Genomic DNA, 11124 nt, shown 5'->3' on the forward strand with positions numbered 1-11124 from the left:
GGCGAGGATGTCGGGGCGCAGCCCGCTTCCGCGCGGGGGGAGCCGGCTCCGGACGCCCCAGAAGCCGGCCCGCCGCCTCCCCGCAGGTTTCCTGTTCCTCCCGAAGTTTTCTCCGTGACACCTTCGCCCCTCCTCCGCCGCTCCCTGCGCGTCCCCTCCCCGCCGCGCCTCCCCGCCTCCCTGGGCGCTGCAGTCGCGGAGCCCCGCGGTCCCCGCGGAGAGTTTTGGGTCCAGGTGGCTGTGCCCATCGGGAGGGACGAGAGGCGCGGGGAGGGCGGCGGCCAATCCCGCGGCGGCAGCCGGGGGCGGAACCGGGACGGTGCCACCCCGGGGCGGGGCCAGCGGGGACCCCAGGCGGGGAGGGGGCGGGACAGTCCCGCCCAGGACCGAGCCGAGCCGCAGGAGCCGGGAGGTGAGAACTAGGGTGGCGATCGAGCATGCACAGGGGACCGGGGGACCGGGAGGGAGCCGGCGAGTCGCCTGGACACGAAAAGGGGGTCCCGGGGTGGGATGGGTTGGAGGCGGGTAACTTGCTGACCAAAGGGGAGGAAGGGGTGGAAATAAAGGCAAACATACAAATTAAAAACTACAGACAGTGTGTAATAAAGAATGTAAAAAAGAGGAAAGGAAGAAGCGGGGAGGGGAGGAAAGAAAGAAGATTTCTAGTGGCGCGTGCGGTTCTGTTTCCTTTCGTTTTTCTCAGATGTTTAGCGTTAGTGAAACCTGGCCTGTCGGCACCTGTCCAGGTGTATGCCAGCCTCCCCCGAGGTCAGTGTCACTTGGCCGAGCCAGCAGTTCTGCGGCCAACCGCTGGCGGCGAAGGCTGGGTAGAGCTGCGCCTCTCTAAGCCTCCAAGGCCTCGCCCCCAGCGCTTCCTTAACTCTGAGGTTAAACGTCCACCTCCAGGAGTCCACTCTCACCGCCTCACCACGGCCCTGGCCTGCTAGCTTGCAAAGCTGATGGCTCTCAAAGCCTGGTGGTGTTAAGGAACTCTGGAGGCGGGACGCGTTTGCGCGGCTTCTCGGTCGCTTGTGCGTGATAAAAGCCTTCTGCCCTACTCCGGGGAGAGGCAAACTCGGTGTGCCTTGTGACACATTGGCCACTCGATCTCAGAATTGCTAGCTAAGCAGTCCCTGCAGAGCAAGGTTTGCACAAAGGCAAAGGAACTTTGGGCGTACAGAGGGTTGTGTGCCAGATTGTGCAACTGACCACGTTGCAACTTCCAATTCAGATGTCACCCAGGTCTTACCATTCAGGGTTGCTTTTGGTTTCATTTTATAATCACATCATAGGCTATAAAAGAAAAATAAGCTTAATAGTCAAGTGTTTGTATTCAGAAAGCCTTCAGGATACAGGAGAATGGATAGCAAATGTGGGCATTCCCCTGTACAAAGGCTGCGTACCCTGAGATAAGCTGCAGACGCAGTCATTGACTTAGCATGCAGTTGAGAGATCGCCTTACTTCTGGGTTCTTCCCTGGAAAAGGTTACTTAGCAACTCAGAAATGCCTGATACATGGTAGAGGTCCTCCCCTTTCTATAGACACATTACTGCTGGGCGCCTTCAAGAGATTGGCCATGAGTTGCTTAAAAAAAAAAAAACAACCAACCCTGAGATGAAACAAGATGATAACCCTGAAATGGAGGGTTCTGTTTATCCAAGGGAGTCAGGCATTACATCCTGTGTTTCACCATACTACACAGGCCTGTGCCGCACAGCCGCTGGCTGCTCGACAACTATTGGTCAAAGGCAAGAATGTCCTTGGCTTCCTGAAAGTATCTGGGGACAAGGCATAATAAAATGAGCAGCTGGGCGAGCTAACTAACAGAAGTGTCAAGCCATGGACCCACGTTTAGGGGGTATGCGCCTTTGCTTTGGACTGGGTCACCTAAAACCCAGACTGTAGACCAGGCATGAGGGCACATCCTTGTTAAGCTTCCTCTCAGCACTTTCCAGCTTTTCTTGTTATTTCTGAACATCTCAAGTCCTGCCAAACTAGAAGCATCCTAAGAATGAAGTTGGTGGCTAATTCATGTTTTATCCCTCCTGAGGCGTAGGAGTGCCCATTTAGAGTTTCAATGGATGTTTGATAGGTACATGAAATAATAACACACTAATGTAGACTCGTTTAATGTTGCAATGTTTTTATTACCACTGAGGATGACACCTGTAGATGCTGTGAACATCAGTCTAACCAAATAGCCCACAGTCTCCTATTCTGAGGCTATGTGTAACTTCAGCGAAAACCCCAGTAATCATGACCTAAAAAAATCTATACAGAGAAACAATAAATAGAAGCCGGGAGTGGTGGTGCATGCCTGTAATCCGAGCACTCAGGAGGCTGAGGCAGGAAGATCATTCCAAGTTCGAGACCAGCCTGGGCTACAAAATGAGCTCAAGCCAACCTGAAATGCATAGCGAGGCCCTGTTTCAAAAAGACAAAAAAAAAAAATTAAATAAATAAATAAATAAATAGAGCAGGGTGTAATACTTGAAATGTTTACTCTCAAAGGAGTGAATATATTAAGAATAAGTTTCCAGTAAGGAGCTCTTCCTTTGGCAGTGTTTTCAGGGTAAGTTATATTCAGTGTTAACGCAGATAGCCTCAGATCAATTCTAGAAGTGAAAAGGTTCTCCACCTATTATGTCAGCTGAGTCTTTCACAAATTGCTTTCCTCTCTCTCTCTTTCTTTCCCTTGCGGTGAACATAATTTGTAAAATGTAACTGGTTTTTGGTTTTTCATTTTTTGGTTTTTCATTTTTTAGTTTTTTTTTTGGTACCAGGAATCAAACTCATGACCTTGCACTTGCCAGGCAGGTGCTGGTAACTGGATTATTGAGCCCCCTGCTTCATGAGATACAAATAAAGTATGAGGTTATGTAACTTCCCCCTTGCAACAATGCCATATCGACTCTACATGTTCTGTTCTCTAATACTATTTCAAGAGGAATCCTTGGATTTAGAATATTTTTACTTATTAAAAATTCACACCCAGCCACATGCTCTCTCTCTCTCTCTCTCTCTCTCTCTCTCTCTCTCTCTCACACACACACACACACACACACACACACACACACACACACACATACATACGACTTCTACTCTAGTTTCAAACATTGGTCTCATCTCTGTCTGGCCTTTTCAAAGCGATGACTCACAGTATGGAAGGGATGTGGTCTGCTCTTTTGCTGCTGTCCCTGTGTCTTCACACGTTAGCCCCTTGAGTGTTGGATGGGGAAGTAGGACCAGGATTAAAAGAATAAACATATTACCCTGAGCTATGTGTGTGATTTTAGTCCCCTCTGGACTATCACAGATCGTTAGGCTAAACGAGTTGACTGGTTGCTTAGGGCTTCTTATCATGGGGGTGTCAGATGTTGGCTTTCTGTTGGGACTTGGGTGAAGTTTCTATTGGTTCTGAGGGAACTCTGTGGTGTACCAGTCCTTTCAATCCCCAGCCTGACTTCCAGGTCTCTGGGCTCCACCTCAAGAATGTCCCCCATGGGAGCGTACCCTCGTGGGTGAAGTTCTGGTGAATCTGACCTCCTTTAGACTATGGGAAATCAGGAAGTCTTCTTCATGGTAACACCACCTCTGCACAGGGTCCGTGCCTAGAAGTTCCTCACACTTGACTTGATGTTTTGTTGGTGCCATCTGAAATTCTTGATCGTTTCTGAACAAGAACTCCCATATTTTCATTTTGCACTGCATGCTGCAAATAACATAGCCAGCCCTAGATTCAGACCTCCTTACCGCACCAAAGAACAGAAGAGCTGCTCCACCAATTCCTCTCTTTCTGTGAATCTCTCCTATACACCAGTTCCTTTTTCCGATGTCAGCCACATCAACAAGTCTGACTGACCAAGTTGCCTCTGCTCAGGAAGTTCAAAACCACGCTCTTCCTCGTATAGATACTCCTCTTCAGGTTTCTTTCCAAAATATCCTCTATGGAGACAAAGGAGTGGGACTGTCACTCCTCACCAGGTTTAAAATGGACCAGCAGGGCTGGACAACCAGCTCAGTGGGCAACCAGCTTGAAAATGGACAACCAGCTCAGTAGTAGATCACTTGCCGAGGATGTAGGAAGCCCTGGGTTCAAGTCGCAGTACTGAAAAGAAAACTCTGCAAATTCATTATAACCATTTTGCATTTACCAGGATGAGTTCTGTGGATTCATTCTCTAAATATACATTTGTCATTTATCCTTCCTGTGAAGTTTTGTATTAAAAATGTGTCCTTAAGCCTCTGGGTTCAAGCTAAAAGGAAAAACTTAGATAATACAGGGGAGAATATGATGGTTTTCAGCCAATATTATCTCAGCACCCTGTGAGGTAGATCGCGTGGTCTCTGCAATCCCCACGTCCCCCCGCCATTGTGTAGCATTATTCCTGAATTCCAAGAGCCTTAAATCAGGGCTTCAGATTCAGTATGCACAAGACCCCTCTAAAAAGCTCATTAAAATACAAATCCTGGGCCTCACCCTTGAGATTCCAGTTCAGCCATTCTGGGATGGGGTCTGCCATCATTCCTAAAGGGAGCAGCTGTCTATGGACAAGGGCTGAGGGAATGTGGGATTCAAATAAACCTTGGTTACTGGGAAGATCTTGCTGAGAAAATGACTTGCTTTTAACTTTTATTTTGAAATAATCTCCAGCTTACAAAAAAAATGACAAAATTAATACATAAGAACAGATTCAGCAATTTTTATAATTTGCTACCTATATTTTACAGCTACCTTTATAGTCATACAGTTTATTTTCACAGCCATTTGAGTGCAAACAGCATACCTTGTACCCACTTACCTTTTAATATGTCATGTATCCAGTACCTAAGAGCAAAAAAAGTCTGTTATATAGCCAAAGTACAGCTATTAAAATTAGGAAATTCAATATTGATTTTAAAAAAAACTTCCCTAAACTGCTGCCTGCATTCGAATGTCAGTTGTCTCAATAGGATCTTTTAGAGCATTTTTTTCCCTCCAGGTCAGGCTCCTGTCCAGGACCACATTTGACATTCTTGTCACATCTCTTTAGTGTCTTTCAGTCTGTAACAATTCCTCAGCTGTACTTGGTCTTTAGTGGCACTGACATTAGTAAAGAATACAGGCCATTTATCTATAAGCAATCCATCAGCTAGGTTTGCCTTGCATTTCTTCACAATTGGGTTAGATATGAAGAATTCCCTGCCAGAATACTAGATAAGAGGTGGTGTTCATCTCAGGTTCCCTCACCTCAAGGGCACGGCATCCATCTGTCCTCATTGGTGGTATCAGTTTTGATCACTGTCACAGCCTTGTCTGGTGCACAGGAATTTCAGAATGATCCCAAACCAGATCTTTTTTGATGATGTGCCCCGCCTCTTTTAACCTGAGAAAACACTGGAAATGAAACCCACTCTCAAGCCAGCAACAAGTCTGATTTTTCTGCTAAAAATGCTGTCCAACCAATCTTTTCACCCTTAATCTCTCTGTTTGCAAAGCCAGAGATTGACTTCAGTCTTCTCTTCCCTGTACCAGGGCTGCATGGGACACAACATAGCATCAGCTCATTCCAAACATTCATGTCTCCAACAGTCCAGTTGTTTTATGTCCTGGAAGAAGGATTTTGTTTTTCTGGTACTAGGAACTAAACCCAGAGCCTCTGAATTTAGCTACATCCCCAGGCCTTTTTTTTTTTTTTTTTTTCTCTTTGTCATTGTTGTTTGGTGGTTTGGGTTTTCTTTTGTTTTTTTTTTTTTTTTTTTTTGAGACCGTGTCTCCCTAAGTTGCTAAATTGCCCAGGCTGGGCTCAAACTTGCCATCTTCCTGTCCCAACCTCCCAGAGTGCTGGGATTACAGGCGTGCACCACCACGCCCAGCTTGTTTTAGGTTATGTTCAGACAGGGTCTCACTACGCTGTCCAGGCTGGTCTTAAACTCTTGGGTGCAAGTGATCCACCTGTCCCCGCTCCTGAGTAGGCAGGACTGCAGGGAACCAGTACTACATCTAACTTGGGAAAAGGATTTTTCAGCATTGTATCCTCAGTGTTCAAATATTTCCCTTCAAAACTTATATCTTGGTCTTATTTTACCCTGATTCTCTCAATGAAACTATCGGTTTAACTTCCTATTAAAATATTACTCCAATGTGCTTCATAAGGTCATAGGTCTGAAAAACGTTCACATTATTTGCTGCTGAGTCACTCATGGTTATACCTGACCCAGGCATCACATTCAACAAGGGCCTATAAGTGAAAAGAAAGAGGCATGGTGTAACGCGAAGTTCTGCGTTAAGAGCTACCACAATTTATCAAACTGTGGGAATTTTAAAAATCATGATCAAAGTTGAGATCTATCACATTTTTTGAAGAAGGGAAAAAATGGCCCAGTCTTGATATCATGAAAGAATCAGAAGTTTTGAGATAAAATACATGAATATCTCCAATCCTGCCTGCTTTAATTTGCAGTGACTCTTCCCCTAGTGTATTTTCATGCTGCCGGGCAGATTTCAAGGTGAACATTTATCAGTTACTTAACAGAATCCTGTAACTATGCACCACGGTAGTTAAGGACATAAGCACCTCAGAAGCCTCAGTGATATCATTAGCTCACTAGTTTACCCTTTGCCAGTCTTCATGCAAATACCTCAGTAGCCTGGTTTTCCTTATCTGTAAAGTGAGGAACCTAATGGGGCCTATCTCATGTGACCCTACCGAGGTTTAAATTAGAAAATATATTTAAAGGGCTTGGTATGATGGTGCCTGGCGTGAAGTAAGTGCTCAATAAAAGTTAGGTACTACTATAATTACCTAACAGAATTACCTAACAGAAAAGCAATAAAGGTCTTAAAAGCCCAAGCATCAGAGATATTGTAACCTACACAAGAAGAGACAACTGACCGTGCCAACCCAGGTTCGTCTCTAGGGACTCTTTCTGGGCCAGCAGCTCTTATACATCAGTCCCTTCTGTAAATGACAGTAAATGCTTGGTAATTTATGAAATTTTTTTCTCATTCAGGGATATTAGAATTTTTTAGTGTATATGAAAAAAAGTCAATTTTTAACAGGGAAAAGCATATTTTAAGATCAAAAAAAAAAAAAAAATTGCAGCTACATTTCCAGCCTGGTACTGGTGCTGCAAAACCACCCTCAAATATTGCATGAAAACACAGCCTTCCACAGCTGACAGCTTTTTTATCTCCTCACAGAAGGGAGCAGATAAAACCCACAGAGAAACTGCCATCTAACACCAGAGAACACTGTCATGCTTGTGGTCCCGTGGGTGATAATGGCTAGACGTAAGGCAGACTTTCCACTGTCCCTTACCTCTTCTGTAGACTTCAGCATCCATAAGAAAGGCTGCCTGAGCAGTGAAAAGTCTAAACTCCAAAGAGAGAGGACATGAAGTATAGTCCCAATTCCAAGGTCCTTTGGGACTGCTGGACTGCTCTTGAAAGCTGACCTCAGGAATGCTAACCCTGGCTTAATAAATGGGAAAAAACCTATCAATTGCTAAATGCCAATGGGAATGAGACCTGGAGAGCAAGTTTTGGTAGAGGGGAAAGAATGAGCTGTAAGAAATGGAACGGACATGAGCAACTTTTGTGATGTTTGAGTTTCTGTGCTGGGTACTCCGCATACATTCCCTAGTAACCCCACGAGATAACTGCTGTTATCCATCCCAGTTTACAGAGAAACTGGAACTTAAAGAAGTTAAGAAACCCACCCAAGCTTACCAAACTAGCGAGGTGGGGGAGGAAAGCAAAAGTAGCAGGATAGCTCAGAAAAGGGCAAACATAGGAAGCACAAACCCAAGAAGAAATTCCTGAAGTCTGTTCTCTCATTTCCCACAAGTTACCTTGTTTTCCTCTCATTGTAGAAGTGGTTTGAACTGCAAGGCTGTGTGCCTGGTTTTGTGCATAATTTCAGGCATGTGGATCCTGATGACTTCTTTAAATCATCCACTTGTTTAAAGCAAAAAATCTCACCGTACTTCTCTTATCTCCCTCCCCTCCTCCCCGCCACACATACCCCAGTACTAAGATTATCACCAGGAAATCGTTCCTGGATCCCAGTCATAATATTTCTATTTTTCACTCGCTTGAGGCAAAGGCTAGGAAATGCGCTTCTTTCTGATGGACTTTTCTCCATTTTCAAGTCATTCCGAGGCAGATAGGTCATAATACAGACAGCCAAGTAAATATCAAAGGGACTCACAGCGGCGAGTTGCAGGTGTTTGTTTAAAGGCTAAGCACATTTACAAGATACCAGCAGAGTAAACTTCAGAGAGTCCAGAAGCCTGGATCTCCTGAGGGGTGATTTTGGAAACAAGACCTTCCATTCCCAGAGCCAATGCCTGGAGGTGGAAACAGCTGTCTTGTATCAGTTACTTGTACCTACAGCCACAGGGCCACAACCTACAGGCCTGATTTTTGTAAGCATCCACTACGTGCTAAAGGAAGCAACAAAACCAATAAGAAACCACAGGATTGTTCTCAATGTTGTTGAGATGATTATTTATTTAGATTGGAGAATATAAACTTAACAGTTTTTGCATATCATGTATTTTTAAAATGAGTTGATGTCCTATCAAGTCAATGGGTTCATATAAAAACATAAAGCAAAATATGAAGTGAATTTTATGTCAAAACTTGAGCAAAATTAAAAACAAAACAACAAAATGGGAAATCTATTTTCAACAAATTGTATAAGCAAAAACCTGATTACAGGAAAAAATAAAAGTAATAAAATAATCATATATCACTTTTCATGCATCAGATTAGCAAAGAAGTTTTTAAACGTTCTAACTAAGGTGGATAGCCAAACAATCAATTTCATATTACATACAACCATTTTAAATAGAAATATGGAATATAGCTCAAGGAAATAATTTTAAGTAAGAAAAATACTTAGTTCACATTTACAGTTATCATAGTATTAATAATGAAGAAAAACATTAGAAACAGAGAAAAAATTGAACAGTAGCATATTCATGATGTAGGCTACAGTGGCTGACATGGAACGTATTTAGTGATTCTTACTGAGAATATATAATATTGGGGTAGGGGTATAGGTCAGTTGTAGAGCACTTGCCTATCATATGTAATGCCCTAGATTTGAATTGCAATTTTGTAAGTAAATAAATAAATAATGTTTTATGTAATAATGTATAAAATGTTTTATATGGTGATTTTAAAAACTATCATTTAAAATGATAGCCAGGTGTGGTTGGTGGCACATGCCTATAATCCCAGCACTCAGGAGGCTGAGGTAGGAAGATTGTTGTGAGTTCGAGGCCAGTCTGGGCCACAAAGTGAGCTCAAGGCCAGCCTGAACTCCATAGAGAGACCTTGTCTCAAAAAGACCAAAAAAAAAAAAACAAACCAAAACATGATAAATGTTCTATATTTACAGAATATAGCGAGGTTCAGTAGTATATGCCTTTAATTCCAGAACGACTGTAACTTCAAGTCCTACCTGGGCAACTTAGCAAGACACTGTCTCAAAGTAAAACACAAAAAGGACCAGGAGTGTAGCTCAGTGTGAAGGCTCTGGGTTCAATCCCCAGAACTGAAAAAACAAACAAACAAACAACAACAACAAAAAACCAGTTCTGCATTGAGTACAATCATAATGTTGAGGGGGAAGAAAAAAAACCAACATAAAAGAAAAAAGACTGGCATGAAAAAACTATGGGTAGACTTTTTTACTTTCCTGATGCTTTAGAGAGAATGATTTTTAAAGGGAAAAATAACATTCAACACTTAATAGTGTTTGCTTTTAAGAAGAAAAATTCCTGTAGAAGAAATTCAGCACATGGAAGGCTTCTCCAGGCGATCTCATAATGACACAAGAGAGCAGAAGCAGAACCGAAGACGCACTCACCGGACTCGGCTGCACAGACGTGATGGGCCATGGACTCTTGTTGCAGCTGATCTGTCCCTGTGAATGAACATTCTGAGAAAATGTTCATCACTTTCTCCACTGAGAAACATAAACAGCACGTAGAGCTCCTCGGCACTGCAGTAACTCACTTTGGCCGGGGCGGTATCTCCCGGCATCTTTCAGGACATCTCGGTGGGATAAAAAAAAGTGTATGTGGCAATTGAAGAAGTCTGTAGAATTCAGATCTACCCTTGTTGGCAGAAGCACAGTTCAGATTGGAGTGTAGCTCTCCATGACGACCTTATCAGTGTTTGGAGTCTGCTTATTTCTGGGTACCAAGTTCCAGGAAGGTGTTGCAACTAAACTTGTTACCATTTTTGCCTCAGTGACATTCATGAGGCTGAGCAAGAACTTGGCTTCAGTCTGTATTACAATCTCTGCTTATCAGACTGGAGCAGGCACTGTATTAAATAAAGCCTAGCAATAAATGACAGAAACATTGACAGGGAGATAAAATGCTAAACCCTTTTCAGTGGGAGCTTCTGACACACTGCCAAATCTAGGGGCTCTAGACTCAGCCTCCAAACTCCACAGATCTTGCATCTTCTCTTCAGAATGCTACAGGACTTCCTTAAATCTCATTCAGTATTTTTCCTGTTGAAATAGGGTCACACTAAAGGAAGCTCAAAATTTTCCCTTCCAGCAGTACATCCTCTACCGTTGCCTGACAGTGACTTTCGGTTCCCTGAAAGGGCAGACACCTGCCTTCCTTGTCACTTCCTGGTCCTGTTAGTCTGCAAACTAAGCTAACAAGACACGGGTTTTGACTATACCCTCACTTCCTCATAGACTATATAAGAGTCTGCGTTCAAGACAGGCACAATGGTGCACGCCTGTGGTCCCAGGTTCCTGGTTACCTCAGGCAGGAGGATCACTAGTTTGAGTCCTGCCTTAGCAATTCAGCAAGCCTGACCCTGTCTCCAAATGAGAATGGCCCTGGGATGTAGCTCAGTGATGGAGTGTTTTCCTAGGACCTTAGAGACCCTGGGTTCCCTCTCCAGTACTGCAAAAAAATAGAAAGACGCTGTCTCTATAGTGTAAAGTTTCTAGGAGACTGTGCAAGTGATGGCAGTGTGTGCATGTAAAGGATAGGCAGGAGGTAGTGGATTAGGAAAATGTGCCTACTAAGAGTGTCTGTTCTGTTTGCTACTGGAAAACATGCTGTTTTCCCTGCAAGTCACCATTCCTCCATCCCCAGGTCAC

The 11124-nt window shown here is 43.8% G+C and overlaps 1 protein-coding gene across 1 annotated transcript in view; it reads right to left on the reverse strand.

Annotated features, from left to right (window-relative positions):
* Positions 1 to 121, reverse strand: part of Itpr2 (inositol 1,4,5-trisphosphate receptor, type 2) — a gene marked incomplete in the record, with an annotated part of 429938 nt that extends 429817 nt beyond the window's left edge. Inside the window, 1 exon segment of the mRNA XM_013511399.1 lies at positions 1 to 121.
* Positions 122 to 11124: the final 11003 nt, after the last annotated feature.

The sequence above is a fragment of the Chinchilla lanigera genome, unplaced genomic scaffold, assembly GCF_000276665.1.
Source record: "Chinchilla lanigera isolate Chin_1 unplaced genomic scaffold, ChiLan1.0 scaffold00012, whole genome shotgun sequence".
Classification (NCBI taxonomy): domain Eukaryota; kingdom Metazoa; phylum Chordata; class Mammalia; order Rodentia; family Chinchillidae; genus Chinchilla; species Chinchilla lanigera.